Source organism: Rhododendron vialii, chromosome 9a (assembly GCF_030253575.1).
Source record: "Rhododendron vialii isolate Sample 1 chromosome 9a, ASM3025357v1".
Classification (NCBI taxonomy): Eukaryota; Viridiplantae; Streptophyta; class Magnoliopsida; order Ericales; family Ericaceae; genus Rhododendron; species Rhododendron vialii.
Window position 1 is genome coordinate 29585366 of NC_080565.1, and position 16612 is coordinate 29601977.

At 35.9% G+C, this 16612-nt stretch overlaps 1 long non-coding RNA gene across 1 annotated transcript; it reads right to left on the bottom strand.

Annotated features, from left to right (window-relative positions):
- Window positions 1-966: 966 nt before the first annotated feature.
- On the bottom strand, window positions 967-3211 carry LOC131301720 (uncharacterized). The gene is made up of 2 exons (XR_009191407.1): window positions 3083-3211; window positions 967-2581 (listed from the first exon to the last, which is right to left on the bottom strand). It is a non-coding gene; the product is annotated as an uncharacterized LOC131301720 (long non-coding RNA).
- Between the last annotated feature and the right edge of the window lie 13401 nt (window positions 3212-16612).

Genomic DNA, 16612 nt, shown 5'->3' on the forward strand with positions numbered 1-16612 from the left:
AAAGTCTCGCCCGAAACTTAAGAGGAAAGGATGGGAAAATTCACAACCATTTAACTCTTCCTTCCGTTGCCCCAAAAAAACGACAAGAAAATGATGAGTCTTCTTCTCTGCACAAAGTCTCCAGAAACTTAAGGCCTTGTTTGTTTGGGGAATAAGTAACGTAATGATGAAGACATGAAGTCTTCTTCTGCCCATTGTTAATTATTTCTGAAATTGGTGGGAAAACATTGAATGAGACATTAGGAGGGGGCCATGTCCGATTGAATTTTTCTACCTGAGCATATTATGTTATCTTATTTTTTAATTAAATTATGGTATCCAGAGTGTTCAGACCATAGATCCCGTTTTCACCCGACAAAAGTTTGTCCCCTTTAATACTATAGCGCCGCCAAGAAGTTGCTACGAAATTTTGGTTCAGCAACCGGGTAATTTAGTGGTGGTATTCATTCAAACTCTTTCTATTCCAACAATTACCAAACATGAAGCCTTGATTCTCAGGTTTTGACAAAAAGAGCTTAATAGTACATCCAATGGCGGAATCAGAAATCTAATCTCTCGTGGCCGGGCTAACACAAAATTTATGTACATGAACTAAGAAGAGTTTTATAATTAATGTCCAGCAAACTTGTACATATATATAGATATGTAAATGTTCAAAAAGAATGAAAGAAAAATACAAGAAATCGTACACTATTGAATTTGCACCCTACTGAAGTTGTGCCCTACGATGTTTTAATGAGTAGAGATCATTTATTATCCAAATCTGAGTCAATATCTTTAACAAATTCTCTTTCAATGTAAATAATCATAGAATGTACAAGAAAGTGAGGTAGGCTAAAATTGATGAGCTAAAATTTTACATTTAATTTTTTTTTGTTTTTCTTAAGTTCACCTAGGCTATAGCCTAGGCCAGCCCACCCTTGGCTCCGCCCTTGAGTACATCAAAAGATGGTTATGCTTTGGAACTTTCAAAACAAAATGGTAGGGATTTTCATTGATAAAAAGAGCTTTTTAATACATCAAAAGATGGTTATCATTCTCAAGAGAATACAATAACCAAACATGAGGCATAGATTCTCAAGTTTTGACTCTTGAACCATGCAAACCAAAAGCCAAACACCAGCGAGCTACACAACAAACCCCGACGATGGCGAGCGCCATCACACGCCCGATCTGAGGGACCCAGACCAGGACAACAGAACACCCAAACCAAAATAGAAAAGAAAACAATCCCCTCTTCCCTTGATGTTTCGCTGTTGGAAATCCTTTTTCTCGCCGCCTCAAAATCGATCTCTATTGTTGAAGGAGAGAGGTGGAAAATGAGCTTTGATCACGGCCTCAGCTTTTCTGATCTTCAGATCTACGGTGTTCGAACCAACTTCACTTGCGCGGCGGCCAAAGAGGAAGATGGGAAGCCGGTGAAGGGGAGGTGGCTGCTGGCTAAGAGAGGAGGGGCTGAGGAGTGGCGGAGATCAAGGACAGAGGCAGGGGAGCGCCGACCTTGTGGCGAGGAAGGAGAAAGGAGAAAGAGGGAGAAAACAAAAACAAGAGATAAAATCATGTGAATGGGAGTAAAACCCTCCCCCCTCCTGCCACCGGAAAAGGCCATGGGAGACCCTTGGAGGGGGAGGGGAAGGAGGAAGGGTAGCGGCGGAGGAAACCTAAAAGATGCTTTATAGAGAGAGATCGAGAGAGAGACAAGGGTTTTATCCTACTATAAATAGTTGAACGGGTGTGGAACGAGAGATCACTAAAACATAATTCAGAAAACTTTTTCTCCTAATATGTTGGATGGATCCAAAAAGTTTCTACACTGATTACACAAAAAACATTTACCCTGCTTCATCCTTTCAATGTTTGGGATCGAACTGTACACCCAATGATCAGTGTGCGTGGGAAAACTCCGAAAAAGAAACAACTCCTTGATTATACCCAATTAAGACAATATATCCTTTCTATTCCGGAAAAAGAAACAACTTCTTGAGTAACAGAGATCGAATGCACTGAAAAATGAACACATAAATTAAGCTGGAAATTAAGTAAACAAATTCAATATATCCTTTCTTTTTTGATTCCTCACTCATCACATTGACATACTCCTAATTAATTAAGTGCTACTACCTAGCTCCACTGTATTGAAACATTCTACTACAATCTATTTAAATACGAGATAGCCAAAACGACTCTGTATTTCTATATTTCGGTCAGGTCCAACATGGCCGGAATGAACGCAACGTTAATTTAATTTACATATCTGACGCCCCCATTGAAGAAATGTCTAGGGAGAGACAACTCGATCCGGACACAACTATGTCAGGGACCGTTCAATTGTTCGATGCACATGGGTCCACATGCATGCACCGAATGGTTAGTGTGTCCGGATCGTTCTGTTTCTAATCAGGATTAGGCTTCAAAAGTGGTCTTGAAGTTGGGCATTTCTCGCACAAGCACCGACCACCTATGCAGCAGTTTGGGAAACCTTGGCACACTGCGTTACAATCTATCATTCTTGGACACCGAAATGTCTGATAATTAGTATATCCCCCAGCCGCAACCCCTGCCACCACCCAGCTTGACACACCTGCAGCCACCAATATTTCATTTCATTTACTAATTAGCTACCTCTATTTTCACAAAAAAATAAATTTATTACAGATCCAGCTCCTGTACAGTCTCTGTACCGTCTTGTTGGGTTCATTGTGCCCCAGTAAAGAACCGGCTTTCGTGATCGAAAAAGCTCATTTTTTTTAAAGCTCGTTGAAAACATCAGTTGCATATCGTTTTGTATGTTTTCCAAGAAGCGTCTATATTGAGAGAAAAACACATTACACGACTGAATCTGAACCAACGTTTCTCAATATAGATGTGTTTTGGAAACATGTATGATTAACATGATTTTTGAAAGCTGACGTTTGAGAGCTTTACAAGGTGAGCGGTTCCGCTCATTGTGAGCTCGAAAAGCTAGAGTCCATAATAATCCCAACAAAATGGTGAAAGGATTGGAGAGGAACCATTTTCATTTAGTGTTCATAAATGAGAGAGAGAGAGAGAGAGAGAGAGAGAGAGAGAGAGAGGAACTAACCAAATGCAGCAACCAAGAGGAAGACCATCAGAGAAATTTCAAAGGGAGCTTTCTCCATGATGTATTTTTGTCCTGTGGAGCTCCTGGGTTTAACATTTGTAGGGATAAATAGGTTTATCTAGCCTAGGCATTTAATATGTTTGGTGGTTTAGGGATGAGCACCTCTCCGGTCAATTTTCATGGACTGGACCCTCCATTTTTTCCCGTTTGCAGGCCTTTCTCGGGTTCACTTTGATGATTCAAACTGTTCGCATTTTAGGATTCGTCGAGAGCATCAACCACACCAAAAATCAAGTTGATGGGATATCGTTTGATATGATTTTGGAACACATTAATTTGTCTTGGAATAACAAGATTAATAAAAATGCATTCCGAAATTACTCCATCCGTCCTAATTTAATTCACTTTTAGGAGTTCGTGTCACTTTTCAATTGATTATATCTTATAATATATAATATTTTATGTGATTTTTTAAGACATTGTTTTATAGAAAAAAAAACGAAATCTATCAAACAAGATCCATATTGGATATAAAATTCATTACCAATTTAAAAATATAACTAGTTTTTTATCCGGTTAGAATAAAACGATGGACAAATAAATTAGGACTGAGAGAATATATCAATAGATATCCGATCAATTTGACTTTTGGCATAACAATGTACGTACTTCGCAAGCTCTAAAATGGAACGGTTTGAATCATTCAAGGAAGTGGGCAAACTAAACCATCCAGTCCATGAAAAGGAGTTTCCATCTTGTTTTACACGTGTAAGGATAAAAGGATTTACTTTCATGTTTCATGTCACATGAAAGTGTACAACATATCACATGAAGTGTACTTGATACGGACGGGACCTGAGTGACCTTAAATGCACCGTTACATTTATTTTAATCATTCAATTCGGGTAGGTCATGGTGGTAATGGTAGTCGGTGAGTTAGATGCACTTTCCCTTTCCTAAGTTGTTCAAAGTTTCATACCCAATTTGGATATTTAATGGTTACCTTTAGAGACCATTAGTCCTAAAGTAACTCCAATATGTTTTTTTTTGTTGGTCTTTTTAAAACTTTCTTTAGTTTTGTATCAATTTTTGTTTTTTGAACATTCTTGCTGAAAATTCGATCTAGAGTTCGAAGTTTCTTTTTTTTTTTTCTTTTTTCGAAGTATCGATCCTTGGGCTTGATCACGGGAGGCATACCATGGCAATGCCGTACCATAAAGTTTGGTTAAAGTGGGACATAAAAGGAGTGAAATTGATAGATTTATAAAGATAAAGAGAGAAATAAGGAGGAAGGTAAAAAAGAGTTTGGCTCGACTTGCACTTAGTAATTTGGAGCCGAAAAAGTTAATGAGTGGGGCTTACTTGTGAGTAATTAATTATGTACGTAGTGGTTTGGGGGTCCTGCCACGTGGTGTCTCAACACCCTTTTTCCATTCAAATATTTAGTTGAGATTCATTCATTTGGTCTTCAGTACTCCCACATGAATATGTAATGGAGAAAGGTGTCGGGAGCTTGGGACACCATGTGCCAGTACTCTAAGAGCACTCAAAATCATTGACTTGTTTTTTGTACTAAAATTTCTGAGATATTATTTACCAGTAGAAAAATCAAATATCCAATAGGGTCCTGCGTCCCCACTGGTCCTTAACTCCGTCCGCAACAGAGCAACTGAGACTCATGCCCAATACAATCGAAACGGGGGTGGTAAAATACGCAAGCTATGGATATAAAACATATAGAGAAAGAAATTAAAACATCATTTAGTTTCAATATATCTCAAGGCATATATACTATTTCCCTCTATATAAACTGATCAACAGTGTAAAGAAATCAGACACCATATATATATAGCAATTGTAGAGGACTATGGCTATTGGCTAAGAAGTCTCCATTCATGTATTTAGCAGCTCTCTTTGTTTTGTTAAGTTGGTGGTCATTTGATCATCTGGTTAGTCCTTCAACTTATACTTCTCTCACAATTAATCGTCGACAGATTAATTTGCTATTTGATAATCAAATTACTTTTTATTTAAAAAAAAAAAATTTCTAATCTTAATATTGCAGGAGGGCCAGGAGCTGAAGCCAGAGGCTTGATTGTTGTGGCACCTGCTTGCAAAACCAATATTGCTGATTGCCATGAATTTAATTTGTGTAGTTATGACTGTGTGAATGGGAGGTGCATCTGTGCATGTGAAGTCGCCATGTATATATAGACATCAAAAGTCATTCGGAAGCAACTCCGGTGACGGAAATGAAGGACGTGATCCCTTAATGAGTTGTGGGTTGAATTGGTTTAAAATTTTGGAGAATGAATATGTGGGGTGTTTGTGTTTTTAGAAATGTACAAAATGCTGTTAGGTTATTTATGTACGAGTAATTGCTCGTGCCTAAAGGCACGGCGCAATGCTTTTTAAAAATAGTTTAAATGAAGTATCAAATCCTACTTTTTCAAAATTTTGTGTGTGGATACAACGGTTCTTTTTAACCCCATCTCACAAGAGGTGAGTCCCAGATATGCGTATGGTCTCACCTCATGCGAGATGAGCATTACAAATTACTCTTTGCCGCATTGAATTGCATTTGGCCGCATCGAATTGCACTTGGCCGTTACGAATTACTCTTGGCCGTATCGAATTGCACTTGGCCGCATCGAATTACTCTTGGCCGCGTACAATTGATCTTGGCAGCGAGGAATTTCACATGGCCGCGAAGAATTGTGAGACCATAAAATAATTAGTGGCGGCCAAGTGCAATTCAATGCGGGCAAGAGTAATTAGATGCAGCCAAGTGCAATTTGATTCGGCGAAGAGTAATTTGATGCGTCCAAGTGCAATTCGATGCGGCCAAGAGCCATTCGATTCGTCCAAGAGTAATTCGAAGAGGCTAAGTACAATTCGAAGCGGCCAAAATTATGAAACGTTAATTTTAGTTTTTCACTCATCCTTCTTTCAAATATTAATTATTTCCTAGTATATTTCTAGTCTTATACCCGTAAATTTCAGCTATAGAATAAATATGTACAAATTCGATGGTCCAAAATATAAAAACAGTAAAGATACCGGTACATATATACACGAAAAGGGGTGCTCCGATCAAGCACCCTACACACCTCGGATGACATTGATTCCCGCGTTGGGCCCCTCGGTTTTTTTTTTTAGAATTTTTGAACGGCTCGGATCGACCGTCCGGTGGCCGGAGACGGCCCACCGGCGGCCGTCGGTAGGATTTCGGTCCCAATTTTTCTGTACCTATAGCAGTACTCATATAAAAAATTCAAAAAACGTTGCTCCATATTATATATATGTGCTCAATGCACATCTTCTGAGCAAGGGTAGTAATGGAATGAGATCTTCTGATTGAATTTGTTTCCATGGAACATTGTTTACCATGCTCGCCAAATAAATTTGGGCAATTATTCATCCCTGTTCTTCCAACAATGCTACGGCCAGAGATAGGAGTGTACAAATTCTGAAACAGCTCTTTCCGTAACTGTCCCAATTACATTGCACGATTTTGAACAAATCTGGATTCGAATTTGTGCAATTCTCATCCAATGATGGAGCCAGAATTTTACCGTAATGGTGACCCGCATTATTATAAAATAAAAAACGATGGACCACAATATGCATATTTATCGAATTTAGAAACAATTAAAATAACATACTAAAAATCCTATTGTCATATGCATGTACAGTTACAAGAAAGTGGACATAAAATATTTTACCTATTTTTTGGTGTTTGTTTGTGTAAAAAATGAGGTAAACATTTTACATGTAAAACATTTTTCATTAATTGGATGAAAATGACTTATCCTTAAATCTTCCGTAAGTTATTTTTTGAAATGAACCTGCTACCTTCACTGCTCAATTTTCTCGATCGTCGGTCCTGACCCACGTTCAATTCCAATAACAAGTTTTCTCTACACTATTTTGTTGATTTATGAAATTTCAAGTGCCAACCAAACACCGAAAATAAATGTTTGAAGTTTGTTTTCTAAAAAAACATTTTACATGGAAAATATTTTACATTATAAAATATTTTACACCGAAACAAACAGAGCCTTAATGTAATCAATCTACTAAAGTGAGAGGAATATTTATTTGTGGCACTCTTTCATGTCGTTAAAAATATCAACGATAGATTCAACGTCAAAACTTCTATCTTCTTCTCAATGTATGTGTCCTTCTCGACTTTGAAAAAGGTTTATTTGCAAATCTCGATGCCACTTAACTCAATTATCGTCGTCGATACGTTACTTCCTTACCTTCTGTTTGCTTTTAAGTTTTTTCCCAGAAAGTTTGAAAGCTTGTTTCTTTTTTTAGATTAAAATCTCATGTTTCATAATATAATGGAGTATTTCACTTAGCCCATTAAATTTCGTTTTGGACTTTTTTTTTGGGCCTCCTTTCTTGTAAACAAAATAGGGGACAAAGACTTCCTATATGACAAAAAAAAAATTCTACGGTCGCGGCTCTATATATTTGTATGCAGTACTTTATTCTTTTTCATTGTAGTAATAGTATTTTCCAAATCATTTATGTGGCAGTTGCCATCACTGGTCCCTTCTGGCTCAATTCTTGTCCCGCACAACACTGTATATTTTTGGCGTCGGGTGTGTACTCATAGTCTTGTTGGGTCCAACTTAAAAATTGAAGAAATTGGTGGGACATGCCTATAGTGTAGCCAACATTTACCCTTCAACTTTTTTGAAAAATTATTTCATTTGAAAAAAACAAGGCCAAAAAGAAAATTTTATCAATTTAAAAGTCAAAAATTGAACAAAAATATTTGGACAAGGCAAAGTCGAGAAACAAACAAACAAATTGGGACGAGCAAGTTTGTATCAGTTTTATTTTTACTTGTATCTGACATCATTGTTCCATTCTAGTATAGTACATTGTTCTTCACACCATGTATTTTAGTGAGTCTTACCCCAGCTTTTATGTGTCGTGCTAGGAAATTAGTACTCCCTCTGTCCTTTTTTAAGAGTCTAGTATTCTATTTTGGACTGTTCCTTAATAAATTTTTATTTTGTAACGTTCGTAGGTAAAAATTGGTACATTTTTTTATTTTGCCCCGACAAAAAAAAAAGTGTAACGATGATTTCTCCATAGAGGGTATGTTAATGTATCCAATTCCTTGCTTGATCCTTGGGTTGGTCAATATTTCCTACAATCAGTATCCCTATGATTGTGTAATTTGTATAAGACTTTATTGTTATAATTCTTCTTTCCTTGTACAGAATATGTATCCCTTGATTACAATAATTTGGAAGAGCAAATCTCTCCTCTTGATTGTAATTTCAGTGACTCCTATATAATCAATACCAAAATAGAGCTACCATGATTGTGGTAGAATCATCAAATATTGTTCTACTTTTACATGGTATCAGAGCTAGTCGCCGTTGATCCGTCTTCAACAATTTTCTGTTAATTTTTTTCCTTCCTCTTTCTTTTTCGATCTCGATTTCCAATTGGCGGCACTAGCCATCTCCACCAAATTCTGCAAGAACCAACTCCACTGTGATCATTATGGGAGGAATAACCATACTAAGGATCGTTGCTACAAACTTATTGGGTATTCCCCAAAGAAATCTGGTGCACCTGCTATCACTCAGGAACATTTCAACAAGTTGCTGGCCATGTTTTCTAAAGGTAGCATAGATTCCAATGCTAACCTAGCAGGTATTGCTCTCACTATACCAACCAATTCCATATGGATTATCGATACAGGAGCAACTAATCATATGTGCCACACTTTATCATTCTTTTCTTCATATAAACCTTGTCCAACTCCATCCTTTGTGCAGCTTCCTGATGGAACAAATGCCCCTATTACTCATATTGGGACGGTTCAAATTTCACCCACCATTAAACTTGATGATGTTTTCTTTATTCCGTCATTCAAGTTTAATATTTTATCAGTCAGTCAACTTGCTAAAACCAATAATTGCTTCGTAACCTTCTTTTCCCACAAGTGCATTTTTCAGGACCTATCAATGAAGAGGATGATTGGGCAGGGAAGCATTCATGAAGGGCTATATTATTTTCAAGCGGCCGCTGAGGCACTGGCAGTGATTAAACCTCCGTCTATTGGCCTTTGGCATTTGCGCCTTGATTAAACCTCCGTCTATATTATTTTCAAGTAGGAAAAGTGGAGTTAAAAGTTAATGTAAAAAATGTGATGACTCCTTGATAAGTTAGAGTTATGAAATTGAACACTTAAAAATAGATGGAGAGAGAAATTGTATTCGAGGTTCTACCAAATGGAGAACCACCGGCCACGATTTTAGGGCTTTACTGCTCTGTCTACTACTACATCGATGATCGATCCAATGACTTTCTCCCCCAAAACTGGGGGCTAAATGTTTCTTTTCCGTATTTTTGGCTTTGTTTGTTCCACAAAATCAATATTTTTCTTAATGGTTGGAAAAAACCCAAAAAACGTGTGGGATACTGCACAAACAGAGGAAGAAATAATTAATTAAATTATCATTTAATTTGAATATCTCAAGGCATATATATCTATCCCTCTATATAAACTGTTCAACAACTAATGTAAAGAAATCGGACACCATAAACAGAGCAATTGTAGACAACAGGCTACTGCATCAACCTAGAGTACAATGGCCAAGTCTTCGTTCATCTATATAGCTTTCTTTGTATTGTTGGTAGTCATTTCATCTGGTTAGTCCTTCAATTTACACTTCTCTTCGATCGATCGATAGTCATCTAATTAATTCTTATATTTCATAATCAAATTAGTTTTTTTTTTTTTTTTTAACAGAAAATTATGGTACTACATCTCTAATCTTAGTTTTTTAGATGAAAAAGATCTCTAATCTTAATCTTGCAGGAGGGCCAGTAGCTGAAACCAGAAGCTTGGCTTTTGTGCCATTACTTTGCAAATCCAATGCTGATTGCCTGAAAACAAGTTCTGCTTATGACTGTGTCAATGGGAGGTGCGTTTGTGTGAAGACAAAATGTACAGACATCAGAAGTCATTCGGAAGCAACGGCGATAAAGGAAAAGAAGGATATGATCCATTCCTGAGGTGTGGGTTGAATTGTTTTAAAATCGGAGAATGAATCTGTTGGGTGTTTATGTTTTTAGAAAACAAATAAACTGGTAGGTTATGTATTAGTTTGTGTATGTGCTCCGCATCTTCTGAACAGGGGTAGTAATGGAATGAAATCTTTTGATTCCTTTTGTTTTCCATGGAATATTGTTTCTTGGGTATTCGACTGTTTAATTTTTAGCATGCTAGCTAAATAGAAATGGGCAATCTTTCAACCTTATTCTTTCAGCAATACTACGGACATGCGTAGGGAAGAGTGTACAAATTCGGATACAAATGTGCCCCGAACTGTTCCGCACACATCGAACTATTCCGAACAAATCTGCAGTCCAAATTTGTGCAATTCCCATCTGTGTCAGTAGCATGTTCATTTGTCAACTGCCAATTATCAAATTCCTCAAAAAGTTTTGTTACTCAATTATGTTTACCATTGCTCGGAATGCATGTTTGATTGTCGGCTTATTTTTAGGAAGGATCGGATATAATGGGCCTATTTGGATACCTCATTTTCAGCTTTTCCATTTCTGCTTTTTGGGTTTTGGGTGTTTGGCAACCCAAAGCCAAACCTCATTATGAGAAAATGACTGCTCAAATTTTGAGAAAAGAAGCAAAAACCAAGACTTAGCTCCAGAGCTCCTTTTCCCATTTTCCATTGAATTATTAAAATACCCACTTCTTTTAACACAATATTTTTACATCTTTTAACACAATATAATAAGGCCAAAGGTAACTTGGTAAAAAATCAATTCATAATTCATTTTCATCATTCATCTACCAAACACAATTACTATTTCAAAATACATTCTGCACATATCTTCAAAATACTCTTTCATACTCCAAAACACATTCTAACCATAATCCAAAAAGTCAAAAAGCTGAAAATGAAATGCCAAAGTAAGCTTCCAAACACCCCCAATATGGAATTAAGGATAGAGATAGAGAGAACAAGTGGAATCTACGAGATAATACATGAGATTGTAGGTGGGATTAGCACTACTGTGTTTGGTTATAGTGCAATAAAGATGAAGAGTATCATTTTTTACCATTGAATGAAGAGGGAGATAATATGACCAAGTCTCCCCTTGTATTAGTGGGTGTTTGGGAAAAATATTTTGACAAATTTTTAGATTCTAGCATCTAAAAATTAGTTCAAAATATTTGTCAAAAATTCTACAAAACTGTTTTTTAGAATCTAAAATTTCTGAGAACCTTAAAAAGAGAAGAAAGTTGGAAGGTAAATTCACATTTATCAATATAAATCTACAGTATCTTATAATTAACCTGCTTATCAGTACTTTTTTAAATTAGCAAATTAAAAATAGAACTTGCATGTATATCGATCTAATTTTTTACTACCCCACTAATAAAAAATCCTCTTTCATTGTTGGTAGACCCCACATCGGCTCCAAGTATTTATTTTGTTAGGCTATGAAGACTGATAAGATATTGTGAGTCTGTGACCCTTGTCTGGATCACCGTGAGACTAGCTAGTCCTGACCACCGCAAATATGATTGAAGAATTGGAGCTTCTGGAAATTTGGTGCGGACCATAGTGATGCTGGCTCGGAACACGGTGAGGCTGGTTCAGATGAGAAGCACGTTTTCTAGGATTCTCGCGCCTTTTGTAGAAGTTTCTAATGTGTTACTTTGCTTGGACTATAGAAGCAAAGTTAGGGCTGTCTCCTATTGGATTAATCTCTATCATTCTTCGTTATAATAGTGAACCCCCCGCATCCCGTGGAGTGCCATTAAGCGATTGGCTTAATTCGAAACCACGTATATCACGTGTCTTATTGTCGATCGCTTGTTCATTTTTTGCTGTGTGTGTGGTCTCTTGGCCCTAATATATTTTTGAGTCATCTATAGTTTCGTACCCATCACCCATTTGTGATTCCATAAATATTAATTCTCGTACGGTCATACCAAGCCTTAAAAATGGCCATGATTCATCCTGCCGACCCTACAATACAAACAATTTTACTTACTTTATCATTTCATTATCAAATACACACACAAACACATATGGTGGCGGATCTAAAATTTTTTGATAAGAGGAGCGCTGTTAATAATCGTAAGCTTAAAAATATATTTTACCAATCAATCAAAAAATTATTTTAGGTTCAAGTTTTTTAGAGTTTTATGACTATATTGAAAATAAAAAATTTGATATGCAATCAACTCATATATTTGAAGATATCAAGACCATGCAATGAAATGTCTAGCAATTAAATTAGGTACCAAAGTAGTTATTGTATAAAATATATACAATTTGATTCATAGATTTTGTAAAAAATAGAGCAATCAAACGAGTGACCATAGATCCATGATCGGGACAATGAGCTATTTTTTATGGAGAAGTTATGATCATTAATTAAGGCGTTATTTTTTTCGTATAAGTGTGATAGATTTGACAATTTTTAAATGCCATTGAGGCACTAGTGCAATTTTTTAGGGGTTAAATGAACTATATCATAGATTAGTATGGGTATATATGATTCCAAGGTTCTATTGGAAAATTCGAAAAATAACAGCCAATGACGTGTTTTAATAATTAATACCCGCCAAGGACATGCTGAGAACATTTGTTAATATTGAAAATGTTCTTAACGGATATTAATTATCAAAACACGTCATGGACCGTTATTTTTCCAAAATTGAACGGGTCACTTGACCCCTCTGGGCTCAACGCGGATCAGCCCAGAGAGAGGGGGAGACGAGAGGGCTGTTGGGCTGTTTGGTTTGTGGATCTTTTGATCAATCAAATACTTTTTTCTGTGACTCGATCCTAATGTAACCTGTCGATTATTTTTTACTCATAAAAAATTATCAACTTGATCATCACATTTATCTATCAAAACAGTACATGATGAATATTTCAGAAATCCATTGGTTTCCCAAAAAATGTGATGATATCTTGCGTACGTTTTACATCTACTGGATTAAATTGATTTCTCCAAAATGCATTCTCTACGTGTTAAGCGTAAAATGGTTCACATCATCAAAATAGAACCGTTATGAATTGGCACCCATGCACAGACTCAAACAACACACTACGGTCCACACAATAGATTGAGTGGAAGGGGCTCCCTTCCAAAATGATAATTAATAATAATAACTTGGCACGCAAATGCTAGGATTAAATTGATTTCTCCAAAATGCATTCTCTACGTGTTAAGCGTAAAATGGTTCACATCATCAAAATAGAACCGTTATGAATTGGCACCCATGCACAGACTCAAACAACACACTACGGTCCACACAATAGATTGAGTGGAAGGGGCTCCCTTCCAAAATGATAATTAATAATAATAACTTGGCACGCAAATGCTAACAGGCGCAATATTGCGCTTCTTAAGTGGGCCCTTTGCCGCCTGCAGCTACAGGAAGAATCCCATCAAAAGCTACTCACAACGAGAAATCCCATCAATTCAAAAGTGGAGTACAAATATACTACTTACATGTATATTATTTTCGGAGTAGCTGCAAACAACATTTTTACGGAGTCATGCAATTTTAGTCGTCTGTTTCGACATTCAATGCACTACTAGAAACAACTTGATATTTCTCAACAATTTATTTACTACCAGAAACACCTAACAACTTTTTAACCACAATTAAAAATCTATAAATATTTCACTATCGAAAACATCCCCGAATTCTTTCAATATAATTTTCAATCCATTTGACCCGGTGTGGAAATCTTAATTTTCTGATCATTTTATCTTAAATGGTCATTGTTAATATTTGTCTCTAGAACTCTTATAATTAAGTATTTGTTCTTTATTTGTGATCTTATAGAGCAAATACTTGACTATAAGAGCACTAGAAACAAAAATTAAATGACTTTTTAAGATAAAATAATCAGAAAAATAAGATCTTTGAACATCAAATAAATTGAAAATTAGGATATTTTTTTTAGATTATTTATATATATTAAAAATATGATAAATATCAGAGAGAGAGAGAGAGAGAGAGTAACAACATCAAAAGAAATAGTTACAAGTTGCTTTCAAAATAGGAGTTGTCGGAGGAGTACATCAATGGGGGTAATTACGGTTTCAATCAAAGCTGTCATGTGGGTCATGAATGGACATAAACTATTAAACTACTATTCTATCACGAGAATAAGGGGCGCAATATGACGCCCATTAGCGGAACCGTAATAACTTAAGCCGTTGTGTACACATGATATACGCTCTTCTGTATGTGCGCACATAAACCAATATCATCTTTTAATGTAGCTTGGTGTTACTATAAAAAACACAGAACCAAAAATTAAGGGAGGGACTAGTTACCAGATGAAAGGACAATTACCATCAGTACCAGGGAAAACCGAACATGTGAATGAAGTAGTCTTTTCCATAGTACTAGTAATTGCCTTGTTTCAAAAGACTTGTGTCTATTTTGATGGGTAAAAGTAAAGTAAAACGATTGTAATTTTGATATTGATGTGAAATACTGTAAGCAATATTATTTATAGCGGAGGAAATGCCTCGCAAATTAAGCTTAGGACAGAATGGAATAGTTAATAACACAATTAAGATAAGATCAAGCGCACGATCAGCCTCATTTATGGGGGTCTCAGATACATTGCACATAGTAGCATGTGCGAGACCCATCATACGGTGCTTGAGTGGGACTCACCACACTCATGACTGTCTTTTAGTGTTTTTGTTTGTGGGACCAACAAAACTTGCGAGTCTTTCGGTGTAGGAAAAATTTTAAAAAAGCTCCAGAACTTTCCTGAACTTTACGAAATACACCTGGACTTTAACTAATGACAAAAAGACACTTGAACTTACCACACTGTTAACAATAAAGCCCCCATCGTCCAATTCCGTCAATTTAAAACGGATAGAGCTAACGAAATATGGTAACCTTCTTTTTTTTACTTTTACTTTCAAAAATTACTTTTAACTGTTTAGTTTTTATTAGTAAATAAATTCCTCTCTAATTTCCGGTAACCATTATATAGCTGTTGGATAATTTTAGGTAACTTGAAATAATGTCATAGGTTAAACAAACCGTACCAATTTTCGTACCAACCTATTTATTTTTCTTTAGGATGCTAATTTTGGCGCTCCACTTTTAACGTAAAGTTACTAGTAACTTCATGTATAAAGTAGAGCGCCTGCGTACAAAAGTATAGCGCGAAATTCAATTTCCTTTTCTTTATGGTCCTTATTATGTCCTATGCCAATCGAACGGATTGTATAATTTCAAACCTTGCCAATATCGATCGGGTACATGCATTTTAGCTAACCTACTTCCCCAGGTTCACCCCATAGGAAGAGTCCGTTTTTTCCTCTGTTATTGAAAAGTGTTTGTTAAGGAGATAAGCACGCCGGGTGCACACACTTAGGCTCCGTTTGAGTAAAACGAAAAAGATAAAGATAATGATAATACAAAATAGAAATGATAGAAAGTAAAGTGAAAGAACAAAAATAGAAAAAGAAAAAAATGTTTGCTCGTATGTGTTTGGTTATAAATGAAACTTGTATGTTCTGTATATCTAATTATTTTTAACTCAAGTGTCTAGCTAGTCAAACCTAGGCATGCCTCGACTAATTTTAAGAGACCAATTTTATCGTCCATCAGATGCGGCTGTACATGGACTCTTCCATGGTCACATGAACACCCAAAATTATTTTGTTTTCTTAGAATACATGTAGGTTTGTCTTGTTTTGAACACTCAACTCAAATATCAATGAACACCCAATTAATTTTAATTATCTTGAACATCTAATCCAAAAAAAATTGAACACCCAACAACCAATTGAACACTTAATCACAATTCAATTACAGCCCATCAATCTAGACAATTCATACTTGAACACTTAACACAATTACCTCAAACAAAACTCACAATCCTAATGGAAAAAAATTATAGTAGTAAAAAAATAAAGAGAAAAAGAAGGATCTAGTGGTTGAAGTATTATGCCCTGCGTCCTCTATCTATCTCCATTGTCACTAACTGTGTTGATTTAGCATTCGTGACAATAACTACTTTATTTTTTTTTTTGTCTAGTTAGCTTGTAGAATTACAGACAAAGCTTTTAAAAAAATTCAATTATATTGCAAAATCCTGTTAACTTGAATGATATTCCTTTAACTTTAAGGCTACGATAGAAAATCCCATCATGTCATCCAAACAAACAACATATTTTCGAAAAGGTCAGTCGACAACTTTTAAAAAAAATTTAAATTTTTGTTAAATAATATACTCCCTCCGTCCCTTTTTAAATGTCCTGCTTCGTAACTCCAACTTATTAAAAAGACATCATCATTATACCTTTCACATCAACTTTTTCCTCTACTTTCCCTACTTACCCATCATCATTACACTTTTATTCACTAACTTTTCAAAATGGAATCTACTTTTAGGGACAAAATAGACAATTCACCAACTTTTACCCACTAACTTTACAAAATGGACACTTATTAAGGGACAG